Consider the following 24,588-nt stretch of genomic DNA (forward strand, 5'->3'; position numbering starts at 1 on the left):
CTTGGGGGATTATTCCAATGTCTAACTCTTCTCATTTGAATTTCCTTATAGAGTCCAATTTGAATCTCACAAGGAATAACTTATACCCATTACCCCTTGTCTTTTCTGTGTGACTCCTTGCAAAAAGGAATCTACACCCTCCTGGCAGCCACCTCTTATGTATGGGTATGTGGTAATAAGGTCTCTCCTAAGTCTTTTTTTTCTCAAGGCTGAACAAACCCAGTTCTCTTGGCTTTTCCTCATACAGCAGGTCCTCCAGCCCTTTGATCATTCTTGTGGTTCTTCTCTGGACACTTTCCAACTTGTCTACATCTTTTTTCACACAGTGGGGACTAAACTGCATGTAATGCTCCAGGTGTGGCCTGGAGTAGACTGGGACAATGACTTTATCTCTTCTGGTAATGCCTTTGTTGAGGCAAACCAGCATCCTATTGGCCTTCTGTGCTGTATAGATCAAGCTCCTGTAACAGTTGACACACCAACTTTTCCTTCACTGAAGTTGGGCCTGTATCTTCATTTTTGTTCCCTTGGCCTGAGATCCAACAGTGTCGGTAAAGAAAGAGCTGAAGAAGGTGTTGAAGACTTCTGCCTTTTCAGTGTTGGTGACTAGTTCACCTCTCCCATTTAATAGTGGACCTATGATAGAACTCCCTGACTGAGCTCCAGCTCCTCTTGTTTATGTCTCAGACCTCATGCATTAATATACACACACTTTAGGTGTTTGGATTATTTGTTTCTCATTTAGGGAGGCAGCTGAGGCATATTTTATGCTACTCTGGTTGGCTTGGTTAATTCTCTCATTGGTTGTGGTGGTGATGGTGGCTTGAGCATTGCCAGTTTGGATCCCTCCCTGCCAAGTCCTTCAGTTTAAAGCCCACTTCACCAGGATGGTCATCTTGCTGCCAGAGATTCCACTGCCTTTCATCCCTTCCTTGCAGGTTGTGGCCTTCATAGAAGGTCCTATTGTCATAAAAGCCAAAACCCTTGTGGTGACACCTGCCATGTAGCCAGAAGTTGATCTGTGTCTATTTATGCCTGCCCCCAAAGATGATTTGAGGAGAAAAGATGACTTGAACACCAAGATTCTTCACTTTCTCCCCCTTGGATCTTATAGTTTCTCTGGATTCTGCCTAAATTTGGTTGTATGATGTCATTTGTGCCAACATGAGTAAGTAACAATGAATAATATTCTGTGGTTTTGACAAGTTGTGTCATCCTCTCTGCAACATCATTTTTTGTGCAGTGGTTTCTTTTCTGAGTACAAAGGCTGAATAAGAGCTCTGCTAAGCACCTCAATACAATGCAGATGAAATAGGTTTTGATGTGCTTATTCCTTCTGTAGTGTATTCAATGTTGTTTACTTTTGACTCATTCTGTGCCTTGAGTGATAAGCATTACTGAATGAGGCACCACATCCTCAGTGCCCTGAGGGGAGAACAGGTATTTTTTTGCTTCCACAAATACTTCACTAAAATATATACATGAGCCTCATTCTGTAATACAGACATTGATTCACAATGGGATTCCATTATTCCTACAGAAATTTTTGCAACTCCTTGCTCATTCCCATGGGTGACAGCTGAAGGCTAACACACTTATTAATCATACCTAAAATGTAATAAAGGTTCATCATGATGGTTTTGTCAAAGATGAAAGCCACAAAGTCACAGACACAGAGAACAAGGAAACAATGCCTGAAATAGCAACCTGCTTGGCTGTTAATAGACCAAGATGCTAAAAAAAGGTATCTATAAGATCTCCTGGTAAAGAAAAAAAGAGAACGGAATAGAATTTCAAGTCTCAGCCCAAAATATGGAATAAAACATGATAATTTCCCACCAACATTTTATTGCATGGTAACTGTTTGCACCTAAGCAGTTTTGCTACATAACCATCTACATATTTTTACAAAACAATTTACTTCCACAGACTGCCAATCTCTTTTGAAAGGACATTTATGAGATTGTCTGAAATTAGAAGCTGATAAAGGGTGCAGTCCACTTGGGAAATTCCTAGAGTCACTGTGCAGTCTGTGCTCATGTCCACAGCTCTCCTGAGACAGCTGGGCTATCCCCAAGTACCAGCCTGAAGGACCCCAGCTAAGGGTCTCTGCAATCTAGAAATGTGATCAAAGGTGTCTGAAGGAGATATATTCAACGTTAGGACATTTCAGTGTTCAGGAAGGTGGAAACAATCTGTAGTATTCTCATATTACTCACGTGCAGTTGTTTGGCTCTTTTACTGTTTTCCTAAATTGCATTTGTTATACTAAAATAATATCTTTCAGTCAAACCAAGGTCCATTCAGTGTATTAAAGGTAAGCATGTAAACTGGTAAACATGGAATGATAGAATTGTTTGCATTGGAAAAGGCCTTTAAGAATCACAGACTCCAACCGTTACCTAACTCTAACAGTTCTTCTGTTAAACCACATCCCTTAGCACTGCCTCTGTTTGTCTTTTAGTCACCTCCAAGGATGGTGATTCAACTGCCTCCCTGGGCAGCCTAGTCTAGTGTTCAATAATCCTTTCAGGGAAGAAGTTTCTTCTAACACCCAATCTAAATCTCCCCTGTTGCAACTTGAGGCCATATCACCTGTTACTTGGAAGAAGAGACCAACATTCACTTCACTACAAACTCCTTTCAGGTAGTTGTAGAGAGAGGTAGTCTGCCCTGAGATTCCTCTTCTCCAAACTAAATAATATCAGTGCCCTCAACCACGCATCATAAGACCTCTTCTCCAGACCCTTCACCAGCTTCATTGCCCTTCTCATCACCTCAAAGTCTTTTTTGTAATGAATGACTCAAACCAGCACACAATACTCAAAGTGTGGCCTTACCAGGGGGACAATCACTTCCCTGGCCCTACCTATCAAATTTTTCTTGATATAGGCCAGGATACTATTTGCCTTCTTGACCACCTGAGTACACTTCTGGCTCATGTTCAGGGACTTGTCAACCAGCATCCTCAGGTCTTTCTCTTCTGGGCAGTTTTCCAGCCATTCATTCCCCAACCCTGTAGTGTTGCATAGGGTTATTGTGACCCAAGTGTAGGACCCAGCACTTGGCCTTGATCTCAGCCTATTGATGCAGCCTGTCCAGGTGTCTCCATAGAGCCTTCCTACCCTCAAGCATGTCAGCACTCGCTCTCAACTTAGTGTTATCTGAAAATCTACCCAGGCTGCACTCAATCTTCTCATCCAGATCACTGAGAAATATATTCAAAAGAAGTTCCAAAACAGTCTTGGGGAACACTGCTTGTGACCAGCCACCAACTGGATTGAACTCCATTCACCACCACTCTTTGCATCCAGGCACCCAGGCAGTTTTTCACCCAGTGAAGCATCCACCCATCCAAGCCATGAGCAGCCAGTTTATTCATGAGGATGCTGTGAGAGACAGTGCCATATGTTTTACTAAAGTCCAAGTAAATAGCATCTACAACCTTCCCCTGATCCAGTAAATGGGTCACCTTGTCATAAGAGGAGATCCTGTTCACCAAGCAGGACCTGCCCTTCATGAACCCATGTTGCCTGGGCCTGATCACCTGGCTGTCCTGCATGTGCTGTGTAGTGGCACTTTAGAGGATCTGCTCTATGAGCTTCCCTAGCAGCAAGGTCAGACTGAAAGCTCTGCAGTTCTTCAGATCTCCTCCCAACCCTTCTTGTAGATAGGCATTACCTTGACCATTCTCCAGTCAATCAGGACCTCCTTGGTTAGCCAGGACTGTTAGTAGATGATAAAAAGCAGCTGAGTGAGCACTTCTGCCATTTATATCAGACCTGTGTGTGTCTAAGTGGTGCAGCAGGTTGCTAATAATCTTCTCTTGAATTATTTGTGCTTCATTCTGCTCCTCATCTCTATCTTCCAGCTCAGCAGGATGGATATCCAGCAAACAACTGGTCCTACTAGCAAAGACTGAAGCAACAAAAGTAGTGAGTACCTCATCTTTTTCCTCATCTTTGAACAGTATGTTCCCCCCTGCAGCCTGTAAAAGACAGAGGTTCTTCTTGGTCCTCCTTTTGTTGGTAATATATTTGTAGAAGCATTTTTGTTGCCTGCAACAGCTGAAGCAAGAGTAATTTCTGGGTTGGTTCTGGCACTGCTAATTTACTCCCTACAGAGACTTACATATGTTATGTGAAAGGTCACTTGTACATTTCTGAAGCCTCAAATGTATATCATCTAGCTCCTATAAATTAAAACGGGGGATTGAGTCTAATAACAGCTAGAAGCAAAAATATGAAGCAAGAAGTCTTTTTAAAAGGAAATGATGTATCATTTTACAAAAAAAACCCCAAAGACCCAACTGTATGTACTTGAAGGTTTTCACAATGCAGTTATATGGAAGAAATATGTATTTATTTGGATTATTTTGTAGTAATGTGAATTTGAGGGAACATATCAATAAGGAAGTAGGGTAATTCCTTGTGTATTTTGGAAAGGTTTGGACTCTGAATGTTTTTTTTGAGGCAATCAGAGAAAAAGGAAAGAAAAACTGAGTGCTAGAAACAGGAAGTGTTTCTATTTTTATATTAAGATACTATCAGTCTTGTTTCTGCTTCACATAGATGTAGAAAGTATGGGAGGTCTAGATGCGACTCAAACATTGAGAATTTTGCAGAGCTTAAGTCAGTGGAAATGTCCCTATCTACATGAATAAATTGAAAATCAGTACTGTTGGGGGTGTTGAAGAATTCCCCAAACCAATCTAAAAGTCCAGCCTTTCAGGCTTACAAAGACCACTACTGCCTTAAATACAACAAGAAGCATAAATGAAATTTCAAAGCAGAGAGATTCTCATTGAGGTCTAATAATTACTGATCATAGAATCATAGAATCAACCAGGTTGGAAGAGACCTCCAAGATCATCCAGTTCAACCTAGCACCCAGCTCTATTCAATCAACCAGACCATGGCACTAAGTGCCTCATCCAGGCTTTTCTTGAACACCTCCAGGGATGGTGACTCCACCACCTCCCTGGGCAGCCCATTCCAATGGCAAATCACTCTCTCTGTGAAGAACTTTCTCCTAACATCCAGTTTACACCTCCCCTGGCACAACTTGAGACTGTGTCCCCTTGTTCTGCTGCTGTTTGCCTGGCAGGAGAGACAAACCCTCAGCTGGCTACAGGCTCCCTTCAGGAGAATCTCTCTATTGTATAAAGCAAATTAGTTGACAGAGAAGAATTCAAGTATTAAAGATGTATATCTCAGTTAGTGTGTTTCAGCATCTTTCCATATCCAGACTTGGTATCTCCATCAATTAAATAGATCAGATCTCAGCAACACATTTACCTAAACTAAAATGGAGGGAAGAACTAACAGTCTTTATCATTATCCAGATCTGGGTATTCAGGAGAGCTGTTAGACCTTTTCCATCAATTTCCAATTTAGTTTACCAGGCAAAGGTTTTTGTAGTGCAGAACGTTATTATGCTTAACACCTGCTGTGTTATTACACACTTTTCTTTATGCTAACATTAAAACAAGGAGAGAAGAGTGAGAGATTATGGTCTAAGATACAAGCTATACTTTTATAGGGGACACAGTCTCAGGTTGTGCCAGGGTAGGCTGGATATTAGGAAGAAGTTCTTCACAGAGAGAGTGATTTCCCATTGGAATGGGCTGCCCAGGGAGGTGGTGGAGGCACCGTCCCTGGGGGTCTTCAAGAAAAGACTGGATGAGGCACTTAGTGCCATGGTCTAGTTGATTGGATAGGGCTGAGTGATAGATTGGCCTGGATGATCTTGGAGGTCTCTTCCAACCTGGTTGATTCTATGATTCTATGAAGATTGGCTTCTTGGCAACTAATAAAAAATAACCTATCTGCATGTTTGCCTTCCTCCATACTGAGGTGAGGAACACTCCACTGTTTCCTCCTGTTTCTTATGCATATTATTTGCTTCTCTAGCTTGTAGATGTTCTGCACTGCAAATTACTTTGATGCAACAATTGCAGCTGAGTTACAGCTGTAATGGCAAGACCTGAAATCTGTTGTTATGGACAACTGTGTAAACTACCACACAGACCTAAACTTGGCAATGTTCCCTAAAAAAGGCAATGAAGCCCCAGCAGTGGAATAACCTACCCAGATGGCTTCTAAGAGGCCCTTCTCGGGCAGTCACAGGCAGCTATGTGATCCCCAGCTTGCGGGGGGAACTTGTGGACAGGTGATCTGGCAGATGGGCTTGGGCTGTGGGCCAGAGCAGGTGAGCAGGCAGAAAACTGCTCAGCTTTCCAGACCTGCTGGGAGGCCAATTTACATCGTGCCCGCCCTTGTTTCTGCCTGAATAGTGTTGCAAAACGTTTCCATCTCACCCAACATGGGTCCTGTTCGCTTTTTCTTTCAAACTTTAAGTAGACTACACGAGACCTAAATCTCTTTACAAGACCTAGTCTCTTTACAGTGGTGTCTGTGATAGTATGAGAAGCAATGGATACAAACTGAAACAAAGAAAGTTTCACCTCAACACGAGGAAAAACTTCTTTACTGTAAGGGTGATGGAGCACTACGACAAGCTGCCCAGAGAGGTTGTGGAATCTGCTTCTTCAAAGACTTTCAAGACCTGTTTGGTTGTGTTCCTGTGTGGTGTGTCCTTGGTGTCCCTTCTTTGAGAGGGGGGTGTTGTGGTAGCCCTGATGGGCCAGAAATAGGCTCATACATGTCCTGGCTTGCCCAGGCATGCTTTTCTCCTGTGGTAAACAAGGTACACATGCTTAGCTTGTGCCTGCCTTGTGCAAGGCCTATGCTTTTGCCAAATTTGGGCAAAGCAAGCCTATGGCTTCACCTAATATAGTCAAGCTTGGATAACTGCCATTCTGATTGGCTGTTCTGTGTCCAAAGGCCCATTAGTCTCAGCCCACATTGATAAAAGAATATGCAGGTAAACACAGTGTGATCTGCCATTCTATTTGTGCCTGCTGTTGTGTGCTGCTATAGCTTACTGCCCTATTGTTTGCCTGGAAACTCCACTGTTGCAAGTTTACCAGGGACAGGCTCTAAATGCGTCCCTGTGATCAGCCTGCATAGCCAGCGTGACAGCGTGCTGAGACTGCACACCACAAACATCCTGCCTGCACCTGAAAGTCTCCTGCCAAGACAGGAAGTCCTGGAGATACACAGCTCATGCAGAGGAGCCAGGACACAAGGTCAGAGATTGTCTGCCTCCTTTCCCCAGAAGCCTGGGTAGAATCAGAAGTCTCAGTGGCTGACTAGAGAGAATTCCCTGAAAGCATCTGGGTTCTGTCTGAAGCTGTAGCTAGCCCTGCGAGTCAGCAGATAATATTTTGTGAGTAAATGCTTAAAAGCCTCATTCTAATTCACCAGTTGCCCTCTGCCATAAGCAGAAAGGAGCTCTTTGAGTCCATCCTGTGAGCAAGCAGTATATTGACTGCAAGCAGTATTTGGCTGCAAGAACATTCTCTTCCAGTTCAATTAATGTTCACATATTTTGCTGGTTATTACTTGATCTAGTTATTATCTCTAAAATGTTTCCATGACCATGCAAGAACTGATTATTATTAAAATTATTGGTCATGGGTGGCAAGAGTTCTGAATAGAAAAATTAATAACCAATGTTAATTTTGAAAAATAGAATATTGCATTAATTAATTACTCCTTCATAACAAGGGGGTTGAACTGGATGTTATTCAGAGGTCCCTTCCAACCCCTACCATTCTATGATTCCTCCAAAACACACGTTGGATATTGGTGTCTGAAAATGTACCAACTAGCAGAGTGATTTTGGCATAGATGCTTAGTGGCTGCACAAACTGAGAAAATGTGTTGAACTGCCAGAAAAGAGGAGCATGTATTCTTTTTATTGTGGGCATACAGGGATATGACTTATGTCAGACATTCACATGCAAGAGACACCAAAGCAAGACCCAGTGTACATTAAAGGAATACTGATGAGAGGCTGCGTATTCTGCCGAGTTAAGCTACAGTCATGAGAAATTATACCATTAGCTGCTGAAATATGAAATGGAGTGAAGTGTGGATGAGAATACACACAGCAGGGACAAGATTTTTCCTGTTTTATCATGCTTGTCACAATGTTTTCTATAAACACACAGGTGAAAGCTGTAGAGTTAGAACACAGCTTGTTTGTTCACCGGTGTAAGGATTGTGCAGCTGATAGCTGCATCTGCCACTTTTGGCCTCAGTCAACAGTGTGAAGGGCAAAGTCTGGTTGACTTAAAATGCTATTTACCTTTAAAACAGAACTTTTGGAAGGCTCTTCTAGGGAGGCAGTTGATGGAGAGTCCTTGTTCTGCTACTTACTCAGTGACTGTCACCAGGTTAATGCTTCAAGTGTAGACAACCATTTTTCAGTGTTTGAGGTTGCAACTGTTTATTACTGCTACACATAAAGAGGGCTTTCTTACACGTCTGGATATCACTTGTGGAAAAAAATGATTGCAGGACACTTGGATGGTGGTGGGGAGAAAACAAGGAAACAAAGAAGAACACTTAGGGAACTTCTGTCACAGTCAGAATTATTTGTTTGAATGTTTTTTAATTGGTCTGAAAAGCTGTTAAGCCTTTGCCTTTTTTTTTTCTCCTAAAAAAAAAAAAGATTAGAGCTATCAAATGAGCTTGCATTTTAATCTTCTATAGTCTATTTATAATCTATAATCTTCTACAGCGAATTTAGAAGGTTAATGCTTAATTTCACTTAAAGTTCATGTGAATACTTTCAGCCAGCTGTAGGATATAGTAAAGGGATTTAAGAATTAAAGGATGATTGATGCTCTAAGAAGCTCATGCTGACTTTACAAGACAATTCTCTCATTTTTCAGTTAATTTAATAGTTTATTATATTCAAGATAGGTTAATGGAACATTACATTCCATTTTTCTTTAAGTAAAAGGAATACTGGCACTACAGTGTTAATTGTTTAATGTTACAGCTAGATTACTGGGTTCATTAAATAGGATTAGTTAAATTGCTGGCTCACAAACATATTATCATGCATCTTATATTTTTTTGCTTTGAAATATTTTAGTTTGCAGCCTTAATATTCTAGAAACCACATCCATACACAGACATATTTGGAGGTAGTTATTGTAAGTTGGACCTTAAAATAAATTCTTTAAAGTTTATCCGGAAGGATCCAAGACCTATTGTTTGCTACAGCAAATATTGTTTCCCCTTTTGTAGGAAGCACTTGTTACAAACATAATGTAATGCAGGGAAAAATAAGACCATATTCTGATGTCATCTTTCCTTCAAAGCAGTTGAAGTAGTTTGCAATGGAGACCTATTGATAAATCCTGTCGTGCCAGCTCCATGACCTGAGGGAAACCTGCCAACAGTTCTTTTTCTGTGCTGCCAGCTGGTCTTTGCTGACTGATGAACTGCCACATGTTCTCCACCCTCTGCCAGTCCTTTCCTGCACCATGTAGAGCTAGCACCGTCAGTAGGCATTCATTTCATAATGAAGTGGTATGCATTCTTTCCTCATTTTAGCAGTTATTAGGAAATTTAAACCTCTTTTTCATTGCCCTTAAAAAAGCACCACCTCTTTCTTTTGACTTCCGGACTGTGAGGATCTCTATTGAACAGTTATCTGAACTTTCAGTAGGATCTGGCTGACTCACCTCTGCTGCTGGATTCCCTGACTGGTGACAGTTCATTATGCCAGAGCAACTGGTATCATACTTACGAATGACTCCTTCCATCAGTGACTCTGACACTGAATATGTAGCTTTACAATAAGCAATCACCAACTTTTCTGCTTACATCAAAACTTCTGTCCACTTAATCTTTTGCTCTACAAAGTGGCACTCCTCATGACTATCTTTCATATCTTGTCCGAATTTTGCAGAACCCATGACCAGAACCCTCTGTCACATCTGAAGCTCTTCTTGAGTGAAAAGCACTCAGATTTTGAATAAATGTTCCCCATTCCAACAGTGAAATTTCCTCAAAGTGCTACAAACTGATTTTTGTTTTTCCAAGCTACCTTTCCTTATTGTGAAATTATCCTTTTTTTGGTGGAAGAGACTACTTCCACACACAGCTGCTCATTTTACCAGCTCATCCTTGCTGCTGGTGCTCACAGGCCTGCCAAGCCGCACAGCAGCTGTATGAACTCATGCTTTTGGGACCTGTTTCCCATTTTGGCACATCCATTTGCTAAGCAGTGCTACTGTTTCTCCTTTCTTTGCCTTGCAGTTCTGACCCCAGCATAGCTGCACACCACTGTGCCATGTCCAAACCTCCACTGGAGGGCATGTTCTCATAGTGGGATTCTTATTTCATGGTTCTCACATCTGTTAGCTATATGAACACTATACTACACAAGATGCATCTCTTCATGCTGAACTAGCATGAGGAATCTCAGATATACCTATCACAGATCCTTTCTGACAGTTTTCCTAAACAAAGTTTAATTACTACATGAAGGAAAATCTTTAAGGATCATGTAGCTTGTAATCACTCTGTCAAATCCATGGCTTTGCCCAAATCTAGTATCTTTGTATACTCTTGACATAAAATGACACATGAAATCCACAATTGTAGTTTAGAGAAGCAGCCAAGTTGCTGGGAGGAAGGAAAGTTAGGATGAACCTAATTCCCAAGTCTGCAGCTAACTCCCAGTGGTACAGACTTAGAGGTCAATTCCTTCAGCACCCAAGCTTTTAGAGTCCACTTCTGTATGAGATGAAAGTCACAGCAACCACAGGCAGTCTTATAGGTAGCAACAACGGCTGGGCAACCAGAACTTATGGCTGTTCTACAAAATTACCAGGAAAAAACATGTCTTGGAGATTTCTGCTACACTTCTTCCCCCTCTGCCTTCTGTCCTCGTTTAATCCCTGAGGAGAAGAGGAAGAAAGGCATTTGGGCAGGAAACCCAAAAACCAGTCCTTCAAATACTGTGTCTCACTTCCCTTAGTTCTGTCCCCACCAGCTCTGAGAAGGTGTTGATGAAGATCAGCTGGGGATCTTTTTAGGACCCAGACATCTTTGTCAATGTCTCCAGATATGCCTGGTGTAGGACAGCTCCCTTTCAGTCACAGCTGCTGCAGTATGTGTTTACACTGAGCTGTTGGGTTGTAACGGAAACCTTATCTCCCTTGAACTTAAAGCAGCTTGAGAAGGGACAACTAGACAATCTCATGCTGCTTCCCAAAAGCTGACTCAACTCTTTTCTGCATATTAGGCATCCCCAGAAAGGTGCTCTCGTGCAGTGAAAAATCAAAATCAAACCAAAATAAAGCCTGAAAGATTCAAGTCTTTCTCTCGCAAAAATAACTCTCCACTTGAAACAAATGGAAGAGCTTGGGCACATCAGGCTCAAAACTCAGTTATACCAAGCTTTGTCTGACACATCAGCTTCAAAGCCCCATCTCCAATTCTGTGATGCTGTGGTTTCCATCAAGTTCATTTCTGTGGATGGAGAGTAGATGTTTTTAGTGGTGGAAATTCATTCTTTTCAGTAACAATCTTCCCAGCATCCATCATGTATTCTTCCTCTTTCTTTTCTGCTCACATTAAGACACAGTTTGTTTCCATTGTAACCCACAATCTCATTAGTAAAACAAAAATGCATGTTTCTGTCATGACAGATTTCTCACTCTGGAATACATTCTCAACTTGATTAAATTGGCTTCAGTTCTGCAACCTCTATTAACATTAATGACAGCCACATGGCTGAAGCTCTGAATATGAACTTGAGAATAAATCATTAAAAGGCAATTGTTTAACTTTTGTTGCCCTGCATGTCAGTGATATCAATTGGAAAGAGGATTGGAGTGTTGCATGTAATGCCACATGTGATTAAATCCCTCTCTTGACATTTTCCATTAAGATGAATTTTTTTTCCCAGATTCTCTAAATCCTAAATAACTTTGGCTTGCAAAAAGAAAATGTGTTAAAGCTTTCAATAAATAGATATGGATAGATATAAATGGATATATGCATTCAGTGTTACCACAGTCTTAAAACTGAGTTAGCATAACAACTTTTTAAAGTACTGTGTCCAGTTCTGGGACCCTCAATTCAAGAAAGATGTTGAGGTGCTGGAACATGTCCAGAGAAGGGCAACAAAGCTGGTGAGGGGCCTGGAACACAAACCCTATGAGGAGAGGTTGAGGGAGCTGGGCCTGTTTAGCCTGGAGAAGAGGAGGCTCAGGGGTGATCTTATTACTGTCTACAACTACCTGAAGGGACATTGTAGCCAGGTGGGGGGTGGCCTCTTCTCCCAGGCAACCAGCAATAGCACAAGGGGACACAGTCTCAAGTTGTGCCAGGGTAGATATAGGCTGGATATTACGAAGAAGTTCTTCACAGAGAGAGTGATTGGCATTGGAATGGGCTGCCCAGGGAGGTGGTGGAGGCACCATCCCTGGAGGTCTTCAAGAAAAGCCTGGCTGAGGCACTTAGTGCCATGGTCTAGTTGACTGGCTAGGGCTGGGTGCTAGGTTGGACTGGATGATCTTGGAGGTCTCTTCCAACCTGGTTGATTCTATGATTCTAAGTCAGCATAACAAAATTTTTAAGAAATGAAAAACTTACAAAGCTTAAAATTGTTTCCAGCTCTCTAAATGGACTCATAACAAAGAAATAAATTTGCCCTCTTCTCTCTCTTTCCTTTTTTTCCTTTTTAGTAATTTTCCTTGTTAAGAAAAGGCTCCTTTTCTTCTTTTTTCTTTCTTTTTCTAGGAGAACACTTTCTTGCAAAGCCCTGACTGCATTTGTGCTTTGCCAAATACATTTTTCTACCACTCTGCAATCAAACCGTGGTTATGCATCACAAAATAAAATTTATTTTAGCTCTGAATTGTAATAATCCTGTAAATAGTGAATTAACTCCGTGGGTACAAAACACTTTGAATCAAAGAGGTGGCTTATAGTTCCCGATTCCTTCAAGGTGATATTGAAATAAAAAAAAGATTAAAACTCTGCTCCAAAACTCTGCTGAAGCCAGTGAAAAGGTGTCCACTGACATTAGTGGGAGTTAAATAGAACCTACCATGGGAAAAAAATCAATAGGCTTTGAATATGTGGAGTTCATACACAGGGCACATCCACAACTTAAAGAATGAGAAGGCACTGACTTTCTCCAGCACGTGCAGGAGGTATTGTTTGGGTTTTAATTTAATTCACTGGTGTGAGTCTGAGAATTTCAGAGAATTTCATAGAATCAACCAGGTTGGAAGAGACCTCCAAGATCATCCAGTCCAACCTAGCACCCAGCCCCATCCAGTCAACTAGACCATGGCACTAAGTGCCTCATTCAGTCTTTTCTTGAAGACCTCCAGGGACGGTGCCTCCACCACCTCCCTGGGCAGCCCATTCCAATGCCAATCACTCTCTCTGTGAAGAACTTCCTCCTAACATCCAGCCTATACTTTCCCTCGGCACAACTTGAGACTGTGTCCCCTTGTTCTGTTGCTGGTTGCCTGGCAGAAGAGGCCACCCCCCACCTGGCTACAATGTCCCTTCAGGTAGCTATAGAGAGCAATGAGGTCTGCCCTGAGCCTCCTCTTCTCTAGGCTAAACAACCCCAGCTCCCTCAATCTCTCCTCATAGGGTTTGTGTTCCAGGCCCCTCACCAGCTTTGTTGCCCTTCTCTGGACACATTCCAGCACCTCAATATCTCTCTTGAATTGAGGGCCCAGAACTGGACACAGTACTTAAGGTGTGGCCTGACCAGTGCTGTGTACAGGGGCAGAATAACCTCCCTTGTCCTACTGGCCACACTGTTCCTGATGCAGGCCAGGATGCCATTGGCTCTCTTGGCCACCTGGGCCAAATAGATAGATTACCAGACCAGATAATTTCGAAGCCATACAAAATACATTAGCCACTTTCAAACATTTATTCAAACTTCAATAAAACATGCTGTACATATAAGCACACTGCCAACACACAGTCTTGTTCTCTTTCTGTATATACATCCACACATATATCTATATATGTATCTGACAGGAAAAGATTCTTTACAATATGAACAATTTCTATTACAATTTCACATCATAAATTACTTTTTTTTTTTCTTTTTTAATCAGGAGTCAATGAGTAGTACAAGTATCTATAGGTCTGAATAGAAAAAGAGATCAGGCAGTTATGGTCTGTGTCTGCTTCAACCCCTAAACAGGAAAGAGAATTTATCACATTTTGGTTGGGGGCTTACAAGACATTATTATTTGATCTTCATTTTTTTGATAATTCAACCCTAAGACATTATGTTTTCAGTTTTCCTTCAATCCTAACTTCACGTTAAAGTATTTGAGTTTTGTATCCTTTGGTTTTCATACAGGATTTTTACTCCTGCTACAGCAAGGCTCAAGCTTTAGTTTCTGTTAAAATTCTTGCCAAGCAGCACTGAAATAAGCACTTTTGGTGCTGAGTGGCATTTGGGGTTTTCATATTTGGTTCTGAATAAGCAGGTATGATATCTCCAGGCCACAGAAAGCATCAAGATGCATGTGGCATACTCAGCAGTGATGTCCTTCGCCTTCCTTCTACTTTGTCAGGGAAAAATCATCAGAGCAATAGTAAAGATGAGGTAGTGGTTTCCCGAGAGTGATAAGCTCTGCGTGAGTAGGTTTAAATACAGGCAGACTGTAGATAGCTTTGTGTGTTACATTTGATCAAAATCCAAATCTGTGTTTAAGTAAAGCACTAGACTTACCCTGAACTTTCAGGTCTTGAGTGTCGGCGAGGGCAAAGGCTTGAGCACACATCAAGCATTGTGTAAAGACGCGATGCTATAGATTCATGACACAAGTGTTGACTTTTCTACTACTTGACTTTCAGAGGATTAAGTTTATTCATTCACAAGTAGAGAGCTTGAGGACTCACAGAGCAACCTAATTAATCTGTGCATCAGCAAAGTTCTGAAATAAACTTCATAAATACACATGTTCAGTGCAATGGAGGAGGGATTAAAATTGCTACAGTAAAGTTAATCTTGGCATTTCCTACCTTGCGAGTATCATAATTGTTTTCCCAGTGTATGGAACACTGGGGAAGTGTTGCATAAAACTGTGAATAAATAACAGGGAAGCAGGTTCAGACAAAGCAGTCTGTCGCCCTTGCCACAGATGGTATATGGCTTCTCTAAAATGTTAAAAACAATCTGAATTTTCTGAGCTTGAGAAGATGTAGTACAATGAAGATTTTTTATGGTATGCAATTTATAATGTTCCATAATGGTTCTGAGAGCAGTGGCTTTCACAGGAAAGCCATTTAAGACAAAGAGACTGCACCAGCAAAAAGTGCTAAGTGAAAAACTCAGCATGAGTACAAACTAGAAATGCCCGAATAAGGAGTGGAAAAGACTGTGCACTGCATTTGCACCAGATAGCAGTGTGAATCCACTCAGGAATAGAACTAGGAGGAAAAAAGGAGTCCATGATGATCAAAGGGACACAGGGATGAAATGGCCAACAAGAGCTCCCTGTCTTGGTCACCAGTTCATCTGGCACACTGTGCAGGTCATCTCATAAAAGCAGGAAGAGAAAAGCCACTGTGTCAGCCCATCAGCTTTCACACCAAAGCAAACATCAGAAATTCTACATGACAACTTAGAAAGAAACTTGATTTGTAGCACACACTAAAACTAGACTTCCTTATTGGAAATTCCTTTCCCATTTTATGTAAAAAGTATAGGCTGGATGTTAGGAGGAAGTTCTTCCCAAAGAGAGTGATTTGCCATCGGAATGGGCTGCCCAGGGAGGTGGTGGAGTCACCGTCCCTGGAGGTGTTCAAGAAAAGCCTGAATGAGGCACTTAGTGCCATGGTCTAGTTGATTGGATAGGGCTGGGTGATAGGTTGGACTGGATGATCTTGGAGGTCTCTTCCATGCTGGTTGATTCTATGATTCTGTGTAGTTTTGGTTTTGGATGTAGTGTTTCCCCACCCTTTCTGAACTCCCTAGTTGAGGGGAAAAAAAATCACTTTAGTATTTACTGAAAACAAAAAATCTATCACAGAGTATACAGGTGGGGGGGTGGGGTGATAGTGCTGTAGAGTTAGCTGCAGGTGCTACCACCCTCCACTGGAACTTCCCCTGAGGTCCTGTTCTGGTCCTTCCAGTTAAGTTAATTCCTCTCTCTTTTTTTTCCCACTCCTGCAGACCCTCTGCACCTCATTCTTCTGTCAGCTATTTTCTACACATTTGATTCTTTGCCTTCCACTTCGCCCAAACTACTCTGTCTCCCTCTGAGCTTTTCTCACCCTTGTTTGGTTTCCTCTGTGGCTCCTACTCCTCCCTTTTTTCCCTCTGCACCTCATTCTTCTGTCGGCTATTTTCTACACGTTTGATTCTTTGCCTTCCACTTAACACAAACTACTCTGTCTCCCTCTGAGCTTTTCTCACCCTTGTTTGGTTTCCTCTGTGGTTTCTACTCCTCCCTTCTTTGCCTTACTCAGGCCATGTTCTTGTGTTCAGCCACATCCATTAAGAGAAAGTCTTCCTGCTGCCTGATCCTGTGCTTGGCACCATGGTGGCCTCCAGTGCTCACGTGGAGTCATTTGCACAGGACTTGTAGCTACCAGATGGAGCTCATTTGTGCCTTTGCTCAGCTGAAGTATGCACAGTCTTGCCAGGGAAAAGCAGCTCTGACTTGGATCAAGTTATTCACAACAGTGTAGGAAGAATTCATCCAGCAAACTAAAGCCTCCACTTGGCCTGTGTAAATAGAAGGTATTTTTCCACTTGGTCATATTTGGAAGTCTGCCACAAAGGCAGTCAAAAACATTTCAGCTTGAGGTAACCCCCAGCCCTTCTCAATACCAAGTACCATTTCCCCACACAAAAGCGCTGGTTTGACTCTTCAGATTTATCTGTTCTCTCCTTGTTTATCAACTGAAGCTCCTATTTTCTGAAGAGGGCTGGTTTTCTATTGCCCAGACAGTATATTCAGCACTGCAAATATAATTTTGATGCAAAGATAGAAATCTTGGCATTTAACAGAGACCTATGATTGCTTCATTTGACCTCTGAGCTAAAGGGGAACACACCTAGATTTTACAATGACATTTCTAGATAGTGCTTAAAAACTCTCATTATATATATATGTTTTGGGTTCAAATGCAAGTTCCCAGAGACTCTTATAAATTTGGTAGACCCAATGACAATTTATAGAATTTATAGAGTTTATAGAGTGCCCTCCCCTCCTCCCCCTCCTTTCCCCAAAAGACAGGGAGAGAGATAAAAGGTAGGGACACCCCAATAAATCAATCTCACTCGATTTGGAAGTTAAAAAGGAAAAGTTTAACAATAACTTAGAAAAAAAGGGATTGGAGGTAGGGGAGTTTACAAAGGATAAGGAAGGGAAAAACAGCAAAATACAAAACAGGGATGGATACAACCCGAGTAGTGTGATGGTGTCTCTGCCTCGTGGCTGGTATACAGTATCAGTGTGTGTGTGCGGTCATGAACGCAGGTAGTGAGCAAGGGGGCGAAAAGAGGAAGAGACAGGAGAACTCCTGTCTTTTATACCACAGGAAGTGGGGGGGAATGGGCTAACCATCACCTGGAGTGTGGCCCACCCCTGAGGAGGGGCCAAGACCCCTAGGGTCAGGTTCAGGGTCACTCCCCCAGGAGTGTTAACCCTATACATTCCACCCCTTGGTTAGACCACTTCCACCTTCCTAAGAACAGTCTTCTTCTCCAAAGATGGGAAAAGTGTCCATGGGTTAAGAGTTCGTGAAGTCCTTCTTGGTCCCCGGCTGTATCCCAAGGCGATGTGTTCCTCTGGTCCGGTGCAGGTTGCTGAGATGTGAGCAGGGCAGGAACGGAAGAAAAGTCAGTGAATCAGGAACAGTTCTTGTTGGTACTCAGGAAAAAGTCTTTTCCCTCTGCGAAGAAAACATCAGGAACAGTCTCTTCATGTCTGGCATCAGGGGAACAGGTGTGGATGAGATGGCTGTAGACATCCTCTGGAGGGAAATCAGGAACAGTCTCTCACTGCAGGGCATCAGTGACGAATCAGATGCAGGGTTCTGGTTGGACGCCGTGGTGTGATGCGATGTTGTAGGACTCTGGATAGCTGCTGCTGTCATGTAGGTTCTGTTGGACGCCGTGTAGTGGTGAGGGTATAACTACAAAAACAACTTGTAACCCCTTATGAACTATAATACAAGTATTGCACAACTATGATACAAGTATTGCACAACTATGATACAACTATTATACAACTATAATACAAGATAACCTGAAAGTATCTGGAACACATGGAATCAACTCTGAGATTTCAAAACCTTTTCAGCTAAAGAGAGGTTTCTCTGAGGGACACACTCGATAACACCAGTTTCCATCATCACCCAGTATGTGTGACCAGGACCCTCTGCAGATACCACCCCTTTGATAGGTTTTCCCCCACCAGAGGCAGGAGCAACCCACACAGTCTTTCCCAGTAGATTCCTTTCACAGACTACAGGAACTCCATCTCCCTCAACTGTGGGCAGTAGGGCAGACTGAGCAGGACCAGCTCTGTTAACTGATCCCCTGCTGTTCACCAGCCAAGTGGCTTCTGCAAGGTGCTTCTCCCAGTTTCTGAGAGTTCCACCTCCCATAGCCTTCAGGGTGGTTTTCAGCAGGCCATTGTGTCGCTCAATCTTTCCTGCAGCTTGTGGGTAGTATGGGATGTGATAAACCCATTCTATCCCATGCTCTTTTGCCCAGTTGCTTACAAGGTGGTTCTTGAAATGGGTCCCATTGTCTGACTCTATTCTCTCTGGGGTACCGTGTCTCCACAGGATGTGGCTCTGCAGGCCCAGAATGGTGTTACGGGCAGTAGCATGAGGTACTGGGTAGGTTTCCAGCCACCCCGTGCTTCCCTCCACCATGGTTAACACATACTGCTTGCCACTACGAGACCGAGGCAGAGTGATGTAATCAATCTGCCAGGCCTCCCCATACCTGTACTTTGACCACCTTCCCCCGTACCACAAAGGCTTCATGCGCTTGGCTTGCTTTATGGTGGCACAGATGTCACATTCATGGATAACCTGAGTTATGGCCTCCATGGATATGTCCACGGACCTGTCTCGGGCCCATTGGTATGTGGCATCTCTTCCTTGGTGACCAGAAGAGTCATGTGCCCACCGAGCTAAGAACACTTCACCTTTGTGCTTCCAGTCCAGGTCAATCTGGCAGATGTGGGCAGCCTGGTCAGCTTGGTGGTTATGCTGCTGCTCTTCAGTGGCTCTGCTCTTTGGGATGTGAGCACTGATGTGGCGGATTTTAACTGGTAGTTTGTCCAGGCGTGCAGAAATGTCTTGCCAGAGATCAGCAGCCCAAATAGGCTTCCCTTTTCTCTGCCAATCATTTCTCTTCCACTCCTTCAGCCACCCCCATAAGGCATTTGCTACCATCCATGAGTCAGTGTAGATGTATAGCATTGGCCACTGCTCTCGTTCTGCAATGTCCAGGGCCAGCTGGATGGCTTTCACCTCAGCATACTGGCTGGATTCGCCTTCTCCATCTCTTGCCTCTGCAACCCTGCGCGTAGGGTTCCAGACGGCAGCCTTCCATCTTCGCTTGCTGCCTACCAGGCGGCAGGATCCATCTGTGAAGAGAGCATATGCCTTTTCCTCCTCAGGGAGGTCACTGTATGGGGGGGCTTCCTCAGCACGGGTCACTGCCTTCTCTTCTGTTGGCTTTCCAAAGTCAGTGCCCTCTGGCCAGTTGGTGATGACCTCCACAATGCCTGGACGCTCGAGAGTCCCCATCCTAGCCCTCTGAGTTATCAGAGCCATCCACTTACTCCAAGTGGCATCTGTGGCATGGTGCGGAGTCGAACCCTTCCCTTTAAACATCCAAGTCAGGACTGGAAGCCTTGGAGCTAAAAGGAGTGGTGACTCCGTCCCAATCACCTCAGAGGCAGCTCTGACTCCCTCATAGGCAGCTAGGATTTCTTTCTCTGTGGGGGTATACTTGGTCTCTGAGCCTTTGTACGCCTTGCTCCAGAACCCGAGTGGGCGGCCTCTTGTCTCATCAGGAGCTTTCTGCCATAGGCTCCAGCTAGGACCATTCTCACTGGCTGCTGTGTAGAGAATGTTCTTAATCTCTGGGCCGGTTCGAACTGGTCCCAAGGCCATGGCATGGACCACCTCTCGTTTGATCTGGTCAAATGCCACCTGCTGCTCAGGTCCCCACTCAAAGTTATTCCTCTTTCTTGTAACGTCAAAGAGGGGTTTCACAATTTGACTGTACCCGGGAATGTGCATCTTCCAAAAGCCCACAAACCCCAGGAAGGATTGTGTCTCCTTCCGGTTAGTGGGTTCCACCATAGTGGCCACTTTATTCACCACATCCATAGGGATGTGGCGTCGGCCATCCTGCCATCGAACTCCCAGGAACTGGATCTCTCTGGCAGGACCTTTCACTTTGCTTCTCTTAATGGCAAAACCAGCATCCAACAGGATATTAATGATCTTCTCACCCTTCTGGAAGACCTCCTCTGCTGTCTCACCCCATACAATGATGTCATCGATGTACTGCAGATGTTCCGGAGCTCCACCCTTCTCCAGTGCAGTCTGGATGATGCTGTGGCAGATTGTAGGGCTGTGCTTCCACCCTTGAGGCAGTCTGTTCCAGTGGTACTGGACTCCTCTCCAGGTGAAGGCAAACTGCGGCCTACATTCTTCTGCAATGGGGATGGAGAAGAAAGCATTAGCAATGTCAATTGTGGCATACCATTTGGCCTCCTTCGTTTCCAGTTCATACTGCAGCTCCAACATGTCAGGCACGGCTGCGCTGATTGGAGGAGTCACTTCGTTCAGGCCTCGGAAATCCACCGTGAGTCTCCACTCCCCTGTCTCCTTTCGCACTGGCCATATCGGGCTGTTGAAGGGCGAGTGGCTCTTGCTGATGACAAGCTGCTGCTCCAGGCGGCGAATCAGCTGCTGTATGGGTAGCAGGGAGTCTCTGTTGGTGCGGTATTGCCTGCGATGAACTACACGAGAAGCAATAGGTAACTTGACATCTTCCACCTTGTGGGTACCAACCACGGAAGGGTCATCTGACAAGCCAGGCATGATAGACAGCTGCTCTTTGTCTGTAGTCTCTACAGCTGCTATGCCAAATGCCCACTTGTTCCCCTTCGGATCTTTAAAGTACCCTTCCCGGAGAAAGTCAATCCCCAGGATGCAAGGTGCATCAGGGCCAGTTACTATGGAGTGCTTCTCCCACACATTCCCGGTGAGGCTTATCTCAGCCTGCAGCACAGTCAACTCCCGAGACCCCCCTGTGACTCCTGCAATTGTAACAGTATCTGTCCCCCTGTGGCTGGAGGGGATCAGAGTGCATTGGGCACCGGTGTCTACCAACGCTCTGTACTTCTCGGCTTCAGAAGTGCCAGGCCATTTCACAAACACGTCCCAATATACTCTGTTATCCCTGGCCTCCGCCTGGCTGGAGACAGGGCACCTCTAATTCTGAGCAGTGTGACTGCATGAGGCACATGGACCTGAGTTACTGGCTTCACCACCCCTTGAGCGAGAGCGCTGCCTGTGGGACACTGGGGCAACCCCTCTTCTGGAGGAGTTATTCCCTGTGTTTGTCCCCTGCAGTTCCCTTACCCTGGCCCATAGAGCTGAGGTGGGCTGGCCATGCCATCTATCCATGTTTTCCCCATGGTCACACAGTGTTCTCCAGAGTGACCCCCTGTGTGTACCCTGTCTGCTCTGGGCTGGTCTCCTGCGGGGAGGAGGAGGAGCACGGCGGCGTGTGTTCCTTACAGCTGAGACTTGCACCCATTCTGAAGGTGAAGAGCAGTCATCCTCTGCCTTCTGCATTTCAGAGAAAGAGGCTTTCAGCTCGTTCATTTCTTGGGTGAGGGTCTCTACAGTGGCAATTAAGGTTTTCCTCGACAAACTGTCTTCAAACTGTCTCAGGTCATTCACAAACTCCCTGATTGTGGGAAGGTTGTTGGGGTCTCTGCCCAGCAGCAGTGCTCCCAATGTGGGGGCATATGTGGAAGGGGCACACTGAGTCAGTTTCTTTAAGAGGGCTGGCTTCATGCGGACATCATCAGGGTCCGAGGGCCTCTGGTCGGCTCCATAAATTATCTCTTGAACCGCCATTTGCCTCAGGTATGAGATCCCCTGTTCCATATCTGTCCATCTAAGGGGATGGAAAATCATGTCATCCTTAGTCGGGTACCTGTACCTCACAGCTATCAGAAGCCTGGCCCAAAGTGAGTGGGTACCATCGAGCCTTCCCAGCTCCTTATCCACACCTCCATCCCTCGACAAGGATCCCAGCTGTTTCGCCTCCCTGTGATCTAGGTCCACTGTTTCTGCTCCTGCATCCCAGCATTTCAAAAGCCAGGCTAAAAGGGACTGTCCGTTTGCCCTTGCATACTCCTGCCTTATGTGCCTGATTTCCTTTCTGGGCGTGGAGCTGATAAGGATCACTCCATTATCAGGTCCATTTCCAGCTGGTTGCTGTTGCTGGGGGGTGCTGGTTCCCGAAGAGGTCCCTTGCCCTGGATCGGCATCTGCGGGAGGGTTTTGATTTGATCTTGCTGGCCGCGTGGTTATTGGCGCTAGGTGAAGGGGGCTGGGCTGAGGGGGCAGGGTCCGGGGGGCTGCCCTGGGCGGGACCGGAGGCGGAGTTCGGGGCGGAGCCGCGCTAGGGGCGGTCTGCCCTGTCGCCCATCCCCCGCAGTTGCAGCTGGGGCAGTGAGGACCACCCCTCCCCCTAAGCACCCTAATGGCGGCGCCCACTCGATATTTCCACGTGTCCCAGTTCACCGCTATCTTATTAATTCCCAAACCCAAATTTACACACAGTGAAATAACAGCTATCCAGTACCATTTTTCCCCCAAAATATCTGGAGCTTCTGTGCTCCAATGCATATACTCAGATTGATTCCATGTTCCAGAAACATTTCTAAACACAGTGATATTACTAACAGAATTCAGGAAATAGGCATAGACTCGGGCAGGCAAATGCTTAGAATATTCCCAGAGCATATCAATGACAATCCAGAAGACATGGTAACTTATAAACTTTAACAGCCAGCCCCACAACAGCCATGCAAAAGCGTTAATGATTAAGACTTTCAGAATATCCATTTTTTAACTTCCAAATCTTCTCTGAAAGAATTCTTTCTACCTAGCCCCACGTTGAGACGCCAAATAAATTGTTTTGGGTTCAAATGCAAGTTCCCAGAGACTCTTATAAATTTGGTAGACCCAATGACAATTTATAGAATTTATAGAGTTTATAGAGTGCCCTCCCCTCCTCCCCCTCCTTTCCCCAAAAGACAGGGAGAGAGATAAAAGGTAGGGACACCCCAATAAATCAATCTCACTCGATTTGGAAGTTAAAAAGGAAAAGTTTAACAATAACTTAGAAAAAAAGGGATTGGAGGTAGGGGAGTTTACAAAGGATAAGGAAGGGAAAAACAGCAAAATACAAAACAGGGATGGATACAACCCGAGTAGTGTGATGGTGTCTCTGCCTCGTGGCTGGTATACAGTATCAGTGTGTGTGTGCGGTCATGAACGCAGGTAGTGAGCAAGGGGGCGAAAAGAGGAAGAGACAGGAGAACTCCTGTCTTTTATACCACAGGAAGTGGGGGGAGTGGGCTAACCATCACCTGGAGTGTGGCCCACCCCTGAGGAGGGGCCAAGACCCCTAGGGTCAGGTTCAGGGTCACTCCCCCAGGAGTGTTAACCCTATACAATATACCATCAGTCAGAAAAAGAGCTTCACCTTTTACTTAAGAGTCAAAGAGTGGGTCGAAGAGGAGAGGCACACAGGTACTCATATAGTCATTGCAAAATGCCCCTGAGCACTAAATGAACTATGTTTAAAAGGCAGAAATATCTTGAAAAAGAAAATAACCTGACAGGATTTTGTGTGATTCTTTTATATGAAGGTTAAACTACCATGAAATATGAAATACCAAGCTAAGAGCAAACAATTTCTGTGAGATTGTGGTTCATTCAACAACCAACATCTACGTGGGCCAGGTGCTGCCTGACAAGCAGTTTCTCTGGCCTGCAGCATAACGAGGCTGTAGGAGACTGCTCTCCTGATGCCAGGGCAGTGCAAGACTGAGAACTGCCAGCACGCAGATGTGCAGGGGAACTTCTCAAGCGACAGCCTTCCCCTACCAGGACAAAAGACTGGGTGACTAACTAAGACACATGGGAGAGCTGGGGCAGCTCAGTGCTGCCCATGAATGTAGGCAAAACTGACTGCTGCTAACCAAAAGAGCAGATGTTCTTAGAAAGGCTGAGAGAACCGGGTTTGTTCAGCCTTGAGAAGAGAAGGCTCAGGGCAGACCTCCTAACCATGTACAAGTACATAAAGGACTGCTACCGTGAGCGGGGAGACTCCCTTTGCAAAAAGAGTCAGACGGTAAAGGCAGGGGACAATGGCTACAAGTTGCTACTGGAGAGATGCCATATTGGATGCCAGAATTAGATGCTTGAGCGTGTCCAGAGAAGGGCAACGAGGCTGGTGAGAGGCCTTGAGCACAGCCCTACGAGGAGAGGCTGAGGGAGCTGGGGTTGGTTAGCCTGGAGAAGAGGAGGCTCAGGGGTGACCTTATTGCTCTCTACAACTACCTGAGGGGTGGTTGTGGCCAGGAGGAGGTTGCTCTCT

General features: G+C 44.6%; 1 protein-coding gene and 1 long non-coding RNA gene across 3 annotated transcripts in view; one reads left to right on the forward strand and one right to left on the reverse strand.

The window, feature by feature from the left end:
* The window catches only part of KCND2 (potassium voltage-gated channel subfamily D member 2), a 306,979-nt gene that overhangs the window by 99,259 nt on the left and 183,132 nt on the right, over positions 1-24,588 (reverse strand). The gene's annotated exons all lie outside the window — the stretch shown is intronic.
* The window catches only part of LOC135174666 (uncharacterized), a 136,534-nt gene that overhangs the window by 33,694 nt on the left and 78,252 nt on the right, over positions 1-24,588 (forward strand). Inside the window, exon 3 of the long non-coding RNA XR_010302050.1 lies at positions 3,872-3,935. This is a non-coding gene — a long non-coding RNA (uncharacterized LOC135174666). The remainder of the gene's footprint in view (positions 1-3,871; positions 3,936-24,588) is intronic.

Source organism: Pogoniulus pusillus, chromosome 4, assembly GCF_015220805.1.
Source record: "Pogoniulus pusillus isolate bPogPus1 chromosome 4, bPogPus1.pri, whole genome shotgun sequence".
Taxonomy (NCBI): domain Eukaryota; kingdom Metazoa; phylum Chordata; class Aves; order Piciformes; family Lybiidae; genus Pogoniulus; species Pogoniulus pusillus.